The sequence below is a fragment of the Armigeres subalbatus genome, chromosome 3 (genome assembly GCF_024139115.2).
Source record: "Armigeres subalbatus isolate Guangzhou_Male chromosome 3, GZ_Asu_2, whole genome shotgun sequence".
In the NCBI taxonomy this organism is placed as follows: Eukaryota; Metazoa; Arthropoda; class Insecta; order Diptera; family Culicidae; genus Armigeres; species Armigeres subalbatus.
Window position 1 is genome coordinate 144,755,555 of NC_085141.1, and position 14,275 is coordinate 144,769,829.

Below are 14,275 nucleotides of genomic sequence, written 5' to 3' on the forward strand. Positions count from 1 at the left end.
CTGGAGCAGACATGCGATGGATGCCCACTGCGGGACGTCAAAATCGTCATCGGTGACATGAACGCACAGGTAGGAAGGGAGAAAATGTATAGACCGGTCATCGAATCGGATAGTCTGCATAGCGTATCGAACGACAACGATCAACGATGCATAAACTTTGCAGCCTCCGCGGAATGGTAGCCCGAAGTACTTTCTTCCCCCGCAAGATTATCTACAAGGCCACATGGAAATCACCTAATCAAGTAATGGAAAACCAAATCGACCAGGTTCTAATCGACGGTAAATTCTTCTCCGGCATCACGAACGTACGCACTTACCGCAGTGCGAATATTGAATCCGACCACTACCTGGTTGCAGTATGCACGGTGCCCTCGGACCAAAGAAACGACTGGTTTGACGGCGAATGTGAGCAGTTAGTGGAAGAGAAGAATGCAGCATGGACGAGATTGCTGGAACACCGCACGAGGGCGAACGAGGCACGATACAAACGGGCGCGGAACAGACAAATCTCGATTTTTCGGAGGAAAAAGCGCCTGCAGGAAGATGGAGACCGTGAAGAGACGGAGCAACTGTATCACACTAATAACGCACGAAAGTTCTATGATAAGCTAAATCGTTCACGTAAGGGCCACGTGCCACAGCCTGATATGTGTAAGGACATAAACGGGAACCTTCTTACGAACGAGCGTGAGGTGATCCAAAGGTGGCGGCAGCACTACGAAGAACACCTGAATGGCGATGTGGCAGACAAAGATGGCGGTATGGTGATGAACCTGGGAGAACGCGCGCAGGACATAATTTTACCGGATCCGGATCTCCAGGAAATCCAGGAGGAGTTTGGCCGGCTGAAGAACAACAAAGCCACTGGGATTGACTAACTACCAGGAGAGCTATTTAAACACGGTGGTGAAGCACTGGCTAGAGCGCTGCACTGGGTCATTACCAAGATTTGGGAGAAGGAAGTTTTGCCGCAGAAGTGGATGGAAGGTGTCATGTGTCCCATCTACAAAAAGGGCGACAAATTGGATTGTTTCAACTACCGCGCAATAACATTGCTGAACGCCGCCTACCAGGAACTCTATAAAATTCTATGCCGTCGATTAACACCAATTTCAAGGGAGTTCGTAGGGCAGAACCAGCCGGGTTTAATGAGCGAACGCTCCACCACGGACCAGGTTTGCCATTCGCCAAGTACTGCATAAATTCCGCGAATACAACGTGCCCACACATCATCTATTCATCGACTCCAAAGCCGCATATGATACAATCGATCGAGACCAGCTATGGCTGCTAATGCACGAACACGGATAAACTGACACAGTTGATCAAAGCGACGATAGATCGGGTGATGTGCGGAGTTCGAGTTTCAGGGGCATTCTCGAGTCCCTACGAAAAGCAGGGATTAACACCAGTGGAACAATTTTCCATTAATCCGTCCAGCTATTTGGCTTCGCCGCCAACATAGATATTATGGCACGTAACTTTGAGAAGATGGAGGAAGCCTACATCAGACTGAAGCGAATCGGACTAGTCACCAACACGTCGAAGACGAAGTACATGATCGGAAGACTGCGGTGGGCCGGGCACGTAGCCAGCATGTCGGACAGTAATCCGGTGAAAATGGTTCTCGACAACGATCCGACGGGAACAAGAAGGCGAGGTGCACAGCGGGCAAGGTGGATCGATCAGGTGGAGGACGATTTGCGGACCCTCCACAGACTTCGTGGTTGGCGAAGTGCAGCCAAGGACCGAGCTGTATGGAGAAGACTTTTATGTATTGCACAGGCCACTCCGGCTGGTAATAAATAAATAAAACAGAAACATATCTTCCCTTCCAAAACTTCCACATTCCATGTTTGGTTCCATTTGCTTGATTATAATTATAATTCTCGAGTTAGTGTTTGTTCAATGTTCCATTTGTATGGGAGCTCCCCTTTCCAAAACGGGGATGGGTATCCAACCATCTGAAGAACCTTCCCTGGTCTCGAAAACCTCTGCGTACAAATTTTCACGCCGATGCGGTCCGTTCAGTAGTTTCCGAGTCTATAAGGTTCAGACAGACAGAAATTCATTTATATGTATGTATATAGATTGTCGTCAAATAATACGTAGACCAAGTTAATGATTTCATGCATTACATATAACTTATATTACTGTATAATGTTGAATGCCTATTTTTCATCGGTCATTACCCGAGCAAAGCTTGAGAGCAAATAGATAACTTGTTTTGATGTTGTGAAATCGCCAAATATAATTACTCAATTTGATATCTTTTTGGTCGTTTTAACGGTTAAAATAACAAAATGTATAGCAGAAAAATTTTACTGTGACATCAAATCGAAAACTATGCCTGCTATCGATGAGCGCAAATCGAAAACTAAATTTGATATGGGTTCCGATAACAAAATGAGTACACAGTTTGATATCAGATCATACAATTTAGAAATCTACAGCAAAATGAGATCAAAATTTGTAATCAATCATGATGATTCATATTTGAAAACAAATTATGATTTCAATTTGATGTCAAAATCAAAATATGTTTTCTATATGCTCTCATGATGTTTTCAGACTTTGCTCGGGTACTTCGATAATATAGAGATAAAAGTTCTTTTTTATCGCATTCCTATTCATTGTTATGTTAACTGATTCACAATAGCTATTATAGTAGGAAATCATTCTATTGATAGGCCCATTTTTGGCATAATTAGTTCTTTTGTTTGAAATGTCATTCGACCAAACGTCATTCGACTAAATGTCATTCAACACGCATACATGTTTGCAAAAGGCAATTTTCAGCAGAAATAGGAAACAGCTTTAGAATAAAAATAATGTCATTGAGTAAACGTCAATAATCATGGCAGCGGCTTCAATGACAACTTATAATTAGGATGCAAGCTTTTTTATTTACATTCTTCATATAGATTCTCATGCATTGTATAAACAGTATTTGCATATAAATACTCGTTTGTCTCGTACTTTTATATCATTAGGTTATTAGGAGCACAATACATCTATGCATCCGTACGTGACCAAAAGAGGCGTTCCGGCAGAAAATGAACTTCCAAGTGGTACCTTTGGTCGGTTTCAATTAAACATCCAATTAAAAAACTCAATTAGCACCGTTACGAATCCATGGCAAAAACAATCAGTCAAACTGAGCGAAACAGCACCGCATCCGATCATCGATCAACGCTCCCCGTGCAACGTGCAAAAATTTAACTCCGTATCACCTTCTCATTACCAGTCCGCTTCCCCCAACCCCATCGCTAGAACGTTGTTTATGGTTGCATCTCAATCAAGCCAAGACAAATCGCTTTAGCGCTTTTGTCCATCCGCAGCAGCTGCCCCGATGCAGAGTGCAGCGGAGGCTGCAGCTCCGCTGAACTACTCGACGATCTGTTTGAAAGCTCTCCAATTTGGAATCGAACCGAGTGGAAAACCTGTCCATCATGCACTCATCAGTCATGGTGCATGCGCGATCTCGTGGTGATGATACTTGACGCGATGAAACAGTTAAATATTGAGTTATAGGGTCCTAATTCGTATCACGTGCCGAAGGTTTGAAAAGCTTTGGTACAATAGTTTGGTTCATAACTTGAAGCGCTGTTTATATTCTCGAATTATGAGAAATTTACATTGATGTAGTTGTAGTGTAGTTGTTGTATTTTATGCTCATGTTTGAAACACTCAATAATACGGTATAAAAATCCCTTAAATTAACTAATTTGCTGAGAATTTCAATTTCTCTTTTAAATTATCAAATTTTTGCAACTTACTTACTTACTTATGAATCCTGTACACCTCCGGTGGTGCAAGTGCAAAGGGCTTGAAAGATCTCCATCCTGAGCGTTGCCCAACTATCGCTTTAACCTGTTGCCAGTAGGTTATTTTTTTTTTTTATTAGCTTTATTAAGGAGACTTGCAGCCCCAGGCTGGCTCGCCTCTTGCCAGTAGGTTAGATTTCGGTCGACTTCTTTTATTTCTTTATTGAGGCTTCGCCGCCAAGAGCCCCTGGGTCTGCCCCTGCTGCGATGTCCCGCTGGGTTCCAGTCCAATACTTGTTTACAGATTTCGTTTCCGCCCCTACGTAGAGTGTGGCCGACCCAGCCCCTCTTTCGATTCCGAATTTCTGTTACTATCGGCCTCTGGTGACAACGACGATAAAGCTCGATGTTTGAGATCCAGTTGTGAGGCCACCAGGCCCGAATAATATACCCCAGGCATCTGTTGATGAACACCTGCAGCCGTTGAGTGCTCTCCACTGATACACACCATGTTTCGCTAGCGTATAACAGCACAGATTTCACGTTAGAGATTTCTGCCTTCTTGCTTTTTTTGAAAACTTTTTAGCTATTTGTTTTATACGCTTAAAAGTATTTTCAATTCCTTTGAAATTCACAAAATTTACAAAGCCATACCACTTAACTAATAAACATTTCTTAAAAGTATACCACATTATTGACATGATTCTATTTCAAGGATGTACATAAAGGTTCGTTTGGACATTTCCTTCGGAAACTTCAAACCCACAAAATTATTCTCAAATTTTATGAATTTTTTCTGCGTTCTGACGTTCTTTTAAAATTTACAAAATTTTGCATGAAATGCGCAAAGGAGATGTAAAAATAAATCTTTCAGGTTTAGGTTGATAGATCTGGAACAATCACTTGCGATTTTTCTTACAAAATATTGATAACCAAATTTTTGTGCAAATCCCAAATTCAGCTTCCCTGGTCCTCTTTAACAAAACTTGCTCTCTTCTGCCCCCGGCATGAAGAGGCATCGCAGCCACCCACAGTCAGGTCCCGGAATCGACGCTGGGTGGTATAGTGTCTGACCTTTTGACATGCGCGCGTGAATTTTATATCTTTCTCTTTCCACCCGGTCCGCAACCATATCCATCCAATGTTGTGAGAAAGCAAGAAAACGAATTTCATGCTTTCATTTTTATGGTCTACTTTACACGGCGGGCGACGATGACGATGGGGACAAACGTACAGCGAAAGAAAATTCCTCTACTGACACCGTTCCATCCGTTCGCTCCCGTAGTGTGAATTGTGGCGAGGTGATGCCACTCGGTGTTCGTTGAGGAGGTTGTGGTGCTGATAAGGTGGGTGGCACGTCACCACGGTTGATAACGACAGACCTGCTGGAATCGAGTCCTTTTTTTGCGCTGTTTCTTGCTGCCCCCTTATCGACCCAATCCAGGCACGGTTGAACCGTTTCAGAGACGTTGGGGACGGCGACAACGAGGACGACGACGGCGGCAACGGCGATAATGGTGGTAGTAATTCTCTTAAACGGGAAGGTGGAGCTCAACCGACCAAAGAGCATAGCCCCGGAGGAGAGAAGGTGCGCGTGAGAGTGCAAATGGCATTGCCTTCCATCGAAACGCCAACACTGAATGTGCCCAAGTGGGTGGCAGGAGATTGGGGCGAACGGTTTGGTTGGCCGAGGCTGTCAACTTTGACTTGGTCTCGCTGCGGATGCTTTTACTCGTTCCACCATCGAGAAAGATTCGCTCGTTTAACACTGCTCTCGCTTTGGGGAGTGTTGAAGAAACTCACTGCTTTGTTCAGAAGACGCCAACTAAACCATTCCTACCAGAAAGACATTTCAGGAAAACCAAGGAAAATATGTATAGGTATTACATAATATATCTTCTTCTTCTTCTTCTTCTTCTTATTGGCATTACATCCCCCACTGGGACATTGCCGCCTCGCTTCTTAGTGTTCATTCAGGACTTCCACAGTTATTAAAAGCGAGGTTTGAAAGCTAAGTTACCATTTTGCATTCGTATATCATGAGGCTAACACGATAATACATTTATGTCCCGGGAAATCGAGATTTCCAAACCGAAAATTGCCTAGACCGGCACCGGGAATAGAACCCAGCCACCCTCAGCATGGTCTTGCTTTGTAGCCGCGCGTTTTACCGCACGGCTTGATTTTTCCAAATATTTTAACTATTTATTTTTATTGCAATATTTTGGATAGGCTTTTTGTTTTTCAATCGGAAACTCGAAAGAAACACTTAACAGTCAATATTGAAGGTCTGATTTAAAGTAATACAACCGCTATAAAGAATAATTTGACACGGTTGTTTCATAAGGGCCAATGTCGCAAACGTGAACAATGCCTTTTCCTGCAAATTCCTCAACAACTAGGACCGCTGCCAACTAACAACCACTTGGAACTGGTGGCGCTCCGCGCCTTCTATCGAACGGAAGTGAAAAATACCGCCAGAAGTCTCTAATCTTCCTGAAATCAGCAGAAGAAGTTAATGTTTACGTTTGCGACTTTCGCCCTTTTGAAACAACAATGTCGAATTATCCCATGCATTGTTGAATTTTGACATCAAGATCAAGTGATTAAGTATGTAGTCTGAATATACCACATGTAGACTATGAGCTATAGAGTAGAGTGGGGCAAGAGTACGCACTTAGTTTTCAATCGATCATGTGGCCCTTATGAAGCAAGCTTCTGCATATCAAATCAGTGTCGATGATTCATATACTCTTCCTTTATGTTACCCAGTGGAAAAAATATTGAAATTATTGAGATTCGTTTTAGTAGAACCCTTATTGCAAGACAAGTGAAAAACGCACTCTTACCCCACCGGTGGGGTAAAAGTGCGCATCGGGTGGGGTAAGAGTACGCATTTATCCAATCATGTGCTTTAAGTATATATTAACACAAATAAGAGTTAATAACATTTAATTGATGTTTAATGAGCATATATTAGGGAATGTTTAAAGACTACGTAACTCTTAAAGGGGGAGGGGTCCTAAAAATGTGCACTTTCTTACGAAAAACCATTGTTTTTTATATATACAAAAAACTACAGAGGTAAAAATATATATCAGGTTTCGCGTGGTGTATACAAAGACATTTTCCTTAAAGAAAGTCCACCAATCACGTAACATAAAATTTTGTAAAATCGCTTTTTAATAAATTTTGAATCCGTTTGCGGTGTTTGCTAGTTCGGGCCAAAGATTATACATAAAAAATAAGCAACCTCACCAAACTTTTTTATAAATATTTTGTATATTGAAATAACTTTTTTATATGCATCGTTTCAACTTGCCCCGCGTATCGGGGCAAGTTGAAACACTGCGCTACATACAGAGATAAGCTATGTTTTCCGTATTAAATTCACAATATATGTACTCAGTGAGACTCAAGATGCACGAGGTTGTAAAGGTGACTAAATTCGCATAAGAGTCCCATGTAATTTTTTATGATTTTGATTTTCTTTCTAGAAACTAGCTTAAAATTGTCTCCTGTTTAAGAAAAACTGATAACATAGTAGGCTTTGTTCTAATTTTAAAACAAAGTCCCTAATTGTGTTGCCTCATCTTGATATTTACTCGCATAAAAGTCACATTCCAGATATTGATATTCTTTTATTCAAAAAATAAACTTAAATATGGTCCATTCAATTGTCTCATATCAATATATACCGTGGGACATCGAAATCCGTACTCTAGACTAGACTATAGAAATCGAATGCAAATGAAACGTTTGTCATTGACAAGGGAACATGAAGGCTTCTACTTTTGAAGTGTTTCACATCTACACATAAAACTACGGAAAACATGAGAAAATTATGAATTAAATCAACTACTCCTGAATCGAAATCCGTCCACCGCGCACGGATTTTGAATCAAAGGATCATTTTTAAACTAAATATTTAAATTGAAACAGACTGATCAAACAAACTACCATTGTAAATAGTTCAATACGCACCTTGAAAAGCGATCCCTTCGATTTGTAGTCCGCTTATCTTATGTAATGATTCGCAATTAGCAATTAAAACACAGTTACTTCTGGTGCAATTATGCTCTACCCGTAGAATAATGGCGGCAGAAACTCCGCGTTATGTGGGTGGCGACTTGTTTTTGATTTTTGTTGTTTTAATTTCAAAGCCTACTTTCCATTTCAGTGCCCTAAAAGCTTTCTATCAAGTATCTGAATTTTAGAAAAAAAAAAATTGCGAGGGAGACGTTTTGAATCGTTGTTTCAACTTGCCCCGCACCACACATTTCTATTTGCCCCGATGAGTTGAACATGCAGAGCAATATCAAACAACCAAAATACAAAAATTAAAACGGGTCTTTCATCGATTTCTCATAATCATTATGCTTATTCAACATTGAATGATTACCTACCGTGAAAATTTGATGAAAAAACTCTTCCGAACATTGTTTTGAGACCTGTTTCATTGGCACGTCAAAAAGTTGGTTAAAATTTTCCCAAGGGCGAAAAATAAATATAGGCAGGGATTGCGTTTTTGTAGCTGCAATCTTCCGGGAATGGCAGGCATAAGGTGCGTTCAGGGGAGTAGTTTGTTGTAAAAAATAATCAGGGCATTGGGTCATTTCCGATCCAAATTACAGCTTCCGTTTCAACTTACCCCGCATTTCAACTTGCCCCGGTGTACCTTAAGTCCTTTCTAACACCAAATTACTTCAACTTATCCTAAAAACTTGTGATAATTTCGAATGCTGTCCCTTTTTTCTTAGTTGTGGATCTATACGCTTTGGAAGAAGTCTTATTTTGGCCGGTGATCCCGGATAAAAATTTACAGTAACTTGTTTTGTATTTCCCATTGAAATATTATGAATTATATGGTAAACAATACTATCTATTGTACATTTATTGGAATATTTTGACGAAAGGAAAATTCTTTTATTGTACATACATTTTAATAACAATAAATTTCAATGTTTCTAGTACAATCTATTATGTTTATATTGTTCTGTACTGTGCAGCATTTTTCTCTGGTTATTTATCACTGTTTAATATTTTTCTTTTTTATTATTGATAAAATAATGTTTAATAACAAAAATAATATTTTTTTTAGAATATTTTGTATGATAAAACAACTAATGAAAACAATAGACTTTCAATTGATCTTATTGTTCATTTTTTTCCTTTATTTTAAATATTCATGGAACATCAATATGTTCATTACATATTTTATATTTAATTGAAATTATTTAATAATTGACTAAACAATTTTGTTTTTTATTTTATTTGAATTTTGTGTTGTTTCTATTGAGAGTGTGCGCTGGCGCTGACAGTTCACTTTGTTTATGAATCACACAAGCAAGTTTTGGAAGCGGGAAGTGTTTTGGGAGAACTTGGTTGTGGCCAAGCAGTGGAGCAGCGGTCATATGAAACTATTTTCATGATGGTGAGTGGATTTATGGTGTTTTTACTTGTGTTTTTATTTTTGTCCAATAACACTCGTAAAGATTTTGATGCATTACATTTTCAGGCAAAAACAGTATCGTTCCTTCTGGGAATTTTGCACCAGGAATTGACCACAGAAATCACGCCGAGTCATCGGAACACGGGAGCCGCGCCGCAATACGGACCATTTTGTTTTTAGAAACCTCGCTTCAATACCAACGGCGACAGAATCGAAATCGCCAACTAGACTTCTGCTGTTGCGCTGTGCAATGGACTGCCGTTGGCCTGTTCCATCATGTACCTATATTCAACTGAAGACCCCAAGGAACATCCGCCCATTCGAACGGACTATATTTGCTACGGTAAGATATTTTGGACTTCAATTATATTGTTTATCACACACTCATATTGCAGGACCCTCTTGTCCCGAATAATCGGTATTTGCCCAAGTTCTTCCAGAGTATCCAGTGAGAAGCTGACAATGAAGTAAGTTGCTTTGTCACGTTTGAAAGTGATAAAATAGTAATTTCATTTCTACTTCAACTCCCAAACAGCAACTGACGATGTTGAATGTTCGTCCTCGTTTTCAACAAAGATGATTCAAGGAATGGAAGCATACCTGTATGCGTGAATGGAATCCAATCTACAAATTAGTGCACAGACTTTCAAACGACCATTTTTGTACAGAAAATCGTTTAAAATTCAATAGTGGAATGTTTTCACTACACAGTTCGTACAGTTCGATTTAAGTCCACCACTTTGTAATATTTATACGATACTCAGCTGTAAGGCTTGACTTGACGTTTTTATGCATTATTTTAATTAATTTTCAATTAAATTCCAAGTAAATATTAATCTGTTTTTTTCCTCAATTTTCGAATTTATTTTATTTTATTTTAATTCAAATTACATATAACAAAATAAAATCTCAAAAAATAAACTGAAATGAAGTATCTTAATACTAGAAATCATCATTGTACATGAAAAAAGGTTAGGTCTCACTATTGAAAACCTTATAAGGTTTCTCTATTTTCAACATAAGTTTGTACAAAATTAAATTTGTTGTAGGTATTGAAATTTAATAATTAATTTAAAATAGAAAATGATTGCTTGGGCTCTCTTGGGCTTAATAAGTGAAATATGTTCACTTGGATTAGGATGAGTTAGTACGATTCCATTCAATGCCACAACTTTGTTACTCTGCAGATACTTATTTCAACCCTTATACTAATGCTGGAATACATATCTGCAAAGGAATAAAGTAGTGAAATTGAATGGTATATACCTATACTGCCGCTAACCGCAAGTCAGACTTATCTGTATATGGACGGCATATCCAGATTAGTTTGACTTGCGGTTAGCGGCAGTATATATAGTATTAACTAGTCTTATGAAACGTAAAAATATATGCTATCGGATTTTTAATGTAAAACAATAAATAAAGGAAACGAAAAACATTAGAAATACAATATTTTTTATTGTTACGGCCGTAAAAATCATCCCATAGAAGAACATTAAAAACTATTGTTTTGGTCTGAAATTTGTATGGAAAATTTTCGAAAATTTTATTGTAAAGATACATAACAACCACTATTTTCAATTGTAAAAGTCCCATTTACCATACATTAAATGGTGCAAAACCATAGCTTCGAATGTGATTTTATTGTCAAAATTACATTATATTTAATGGTCGCTCTTATGTAATCAATGGTGTTGTAACAATAGAATTAATGATATTTTTATGATATTTTTTATTCGGGATACGGGTTTGACATCATAACTTAAAGATTCATATGCGTACTCTTGCCCCACCCGTTCCTGCGTACTTTTACCCCACAGTCCCAAAAATTATTCAAGTAATGGTTTTGACTTCTTGGAAAACCAACCGGATTGGTGTTCTGTACCATAAAGTACTCTATACTATTGTACTATACTACTATACTATTATCGAAATGGTATAATGTTCACCTGATTGAACGTATATATGGTAATGAAATACTAGTTGCGGAAATCCAATTATTTTTAGCAAAATGACCAAAAAGTTATCTAACTCCATATCTCCCTTGTTGTTTATTCAAATCGTTTACAATTACACATGATAATAGTTGGCCAGAATACCTGTCAAACTGATGCAGTGCTGCTAGTTTATCTTTTTTTATTACTTCAAAAAATCGAAAGCGTACTCTTACCCCACGCGCACTCTTGTTCCACTCTACTCTACTGCTTAAATGAGTATCTTGATGTGCATAGTAATTTACATTATTCCCAGTATTGGATATTTTCATCGAAATGTTTAAAATGTGATTTGATGTGTGTTGATGTGTTATCTTAGAACATGAAATAGGTTCAATATTAATGTTCACATATGGGGTAAACAGTCCGATGGAAGCTTTCCCAGAATTGAGATAATGTGACTTAGGAGATTGGCAAATTGTGGGCTAGTGAATTTAAGTCTTCCGCATTTTATTACATTCACAATACGATCGACAAATTTATTTCGCACTTTGAATTTTTGATTTTTTTTCTGCGTCAAATTTTTCTACGATCCAATATAGAGAAGTTTTTGAAGTAGGGTAACCGTACCGTGGAGGTAGCACCAATAGTGGAGGTAGTGGAGTTTTAATGAGATTTATCATATTTATACACTTAACGATGGTTTCAGTTTATGCGTCGTGCTTCAAATATCCTGTTAAATGCAACTCATCTTAAGATTTCACTTGAAAAACTATTGAAAACAATGATTTTCCTTAACAAAATTGACTCCCTGGCACCTATAATGGTGCAACTGTACCAATAGTGGCGAGTCTAATAAGAAATCAATGGATAGCACCACTATGGGAACCAAAATTAATTTTTAATCGCCACTAAAGGAACAGTGTACCCATAGTGGTGCAAGCAATATTTGGTAATAGTTGGTTTTAAATGACATATATCGCATTTTTGTTAGCAAATTTATTAGTTTATCTATTGACTAAGAAAGCTGTAAATTTCCCATAATTATCAATTTAAAAAAATACTATTTTTTGTGGATCTACTAATACCTCCACTATTGGTACCGTTATCCTACAATTTTTCTATCGCCGATTTCTATTTCGACGTTAGGACGACCCGTATCGTGTTGGTGATCCTTGTTCGTGGAGCCTCTGCTATGATCGAGAAGAATAGGAGCGCAATGATGGTAGGGCATCAAAATAAGGTAAAAACGTGGGCACGAGCTATGAAAATGATTGAGAAAGAAGTGGACAACACAACAAGGGTGAGTACCAGATGCTATAATTGAGTTTCAAATCTCCCGGAGTGATTAGACACTGTTTATTTCAAAAGCATTTCAGGGATGAAGGCAAATCTGCATACAGACACCTGATCACTCAGGGAGTGGGGTTGGCGCGGAAGCCAGAAGGCCTGCCAGCCGGACCCATTAAACTCACCCAAGCATCAGAAGGTTACTTGAGTTACCCTCTCTACTAATACCCTGGTTCCCCCAGGAACTGCCTCCCAGCATTGCTTCTGGGGCAATACTTAATGTACTCGCTTATTCACGCTCACACAGGCACTCATCCTGAATGAGGCTTACTTGAGTGCTCTATCTGACATACCTGCTGACACACCCTGGCCCTCTTTCTGATGCACCCTACCACCTGATTCACGCTCTATCACACCCTGCCACTCCTCCTGACACACGCTCTGACACACACCCATGTGGGACTTACTCAGGTTCTCACTTCTGACATGCTATGCGAGGCTGACTTGGATGCTCACTGTACTCTCCTCTCCCATGCCTTGAGGTGTCGATAGCGATATGTACCAACAGTTCTACGCTACGACCGTCCTACCTCGGCATGTGCAGTGCTTACTAACATCTATGCGCTCACTCTTCTTCCATGCCTCGTGGTGGCAACTACCGTTACCACCCGCTGCAACACTCTTACCTCGACATGTGCAAACCTCTCATTCACTTCCCCGCGCACAGCCTGTTTTCGCTCTAACTAACCAATCCCAAGTTAGTCATGCTTGTTGACTGCTGCTTGGCGCGCCAGATTCTTTGTAAGCTGTAGGCAATCTGAGTGGTTGCAGTCGAAACTGTGTTCCACTTCTCCACCGCTTTGCACATCCTCTGGATAAGGGTATCCGGGGTTGTTTCCCGACCGCAAACGTCTAGCATAGCTCTTCTTTGGACGTCGAAACGAGGACATACGAACAGTATGTGCTCTGCAGTTTCATCAACACCTGGGCAATCAGGGCAGACGGAGCTTTCCGCGTGGCCAAACCTGTAAAGGTACTGCCGGAAGCAGCCATGGCCTGACAGGAATTGGGTCAGATGGAAGTGAACTTCCCCATGGGGTCTCCCCATCCAGCTCGATATGTGGGTCCACCTACTTTTAAAAGACTGATGCGTTCGCGGGCCCCTCTGGTGTCACGTAGCTTGAAACTCTCCTCGTCTTCCCAGCCCCCCAGACCAGCCCGACTGGCATTATGCTCGCAATCACGCAGGCTGCACAATACACGATGATATTCAGCAGATATCACGCTGAGACACATCAAGCGGTACGTACTCTCCAGCTTCCGCAGGTAACTGGTTACCCCCAGAGCTCTCGCCCAGGACGGGCCGTAGTACCTAAGAATAGATACGGCAACGCCTGCCAGTAGCCTACGTCTACTGGCACACACCGCAACAGGAGTCGAAGCCCTCTTGTACGCATAGTCGACATGGCTGGCGAAGGTCAGCTTGTCATATATTACGACCTTAAGAAGCTTCAAACTCCGCTTTGATGCGATCGCGACTTTACCCACATGAATCACTGCATGTTGAACCGACCTGCGGTTGTTGACGATAACCTCCTCCGTCTTATGTTGAGTGAGCTGCAGGCCTCTAGCGCTGATCGCGTGTGCTGCGGTCAGTTCTACCTCGGGAATTGACTCCCCGTAGACCTACAAGGTTACGCCTTGCAGAACTCTTGCGGTAACAGGAAGGCTTCTCTGACCGGCATCGGTCTCGTATAATAGTACACGGTTCTGGAAATAGCTTTCCAAAATCCGGTACAGGCCCACCGGCAGGCTAACCCGGTGTAACGAGA

General features: G+C 40.3%; 1 long non-coding RNA gene across 1 annotated transcript; it reads left to right on the plus strand.

The window, feature by feature from the left end:
* Nucleotides 1-9,073: 9,073 nt before the first annotated feature.
* Nucleotides 9,074-10,484, plus strand: LOC134225107 (uncharacterized). Its single transcript, XR_009983168.1, has 4 exons — nt 9,074-9,201; nt 9,286-9,562; nt 9,615-9,686; nt 9,755-10,484. It is a non-coding gene; the product is annotated as an uncharacterized LOC134225107 (long non-coding RNA).
* Nucleotides 10,485-14,275: the final 3,791 nt, after the last annotated feature.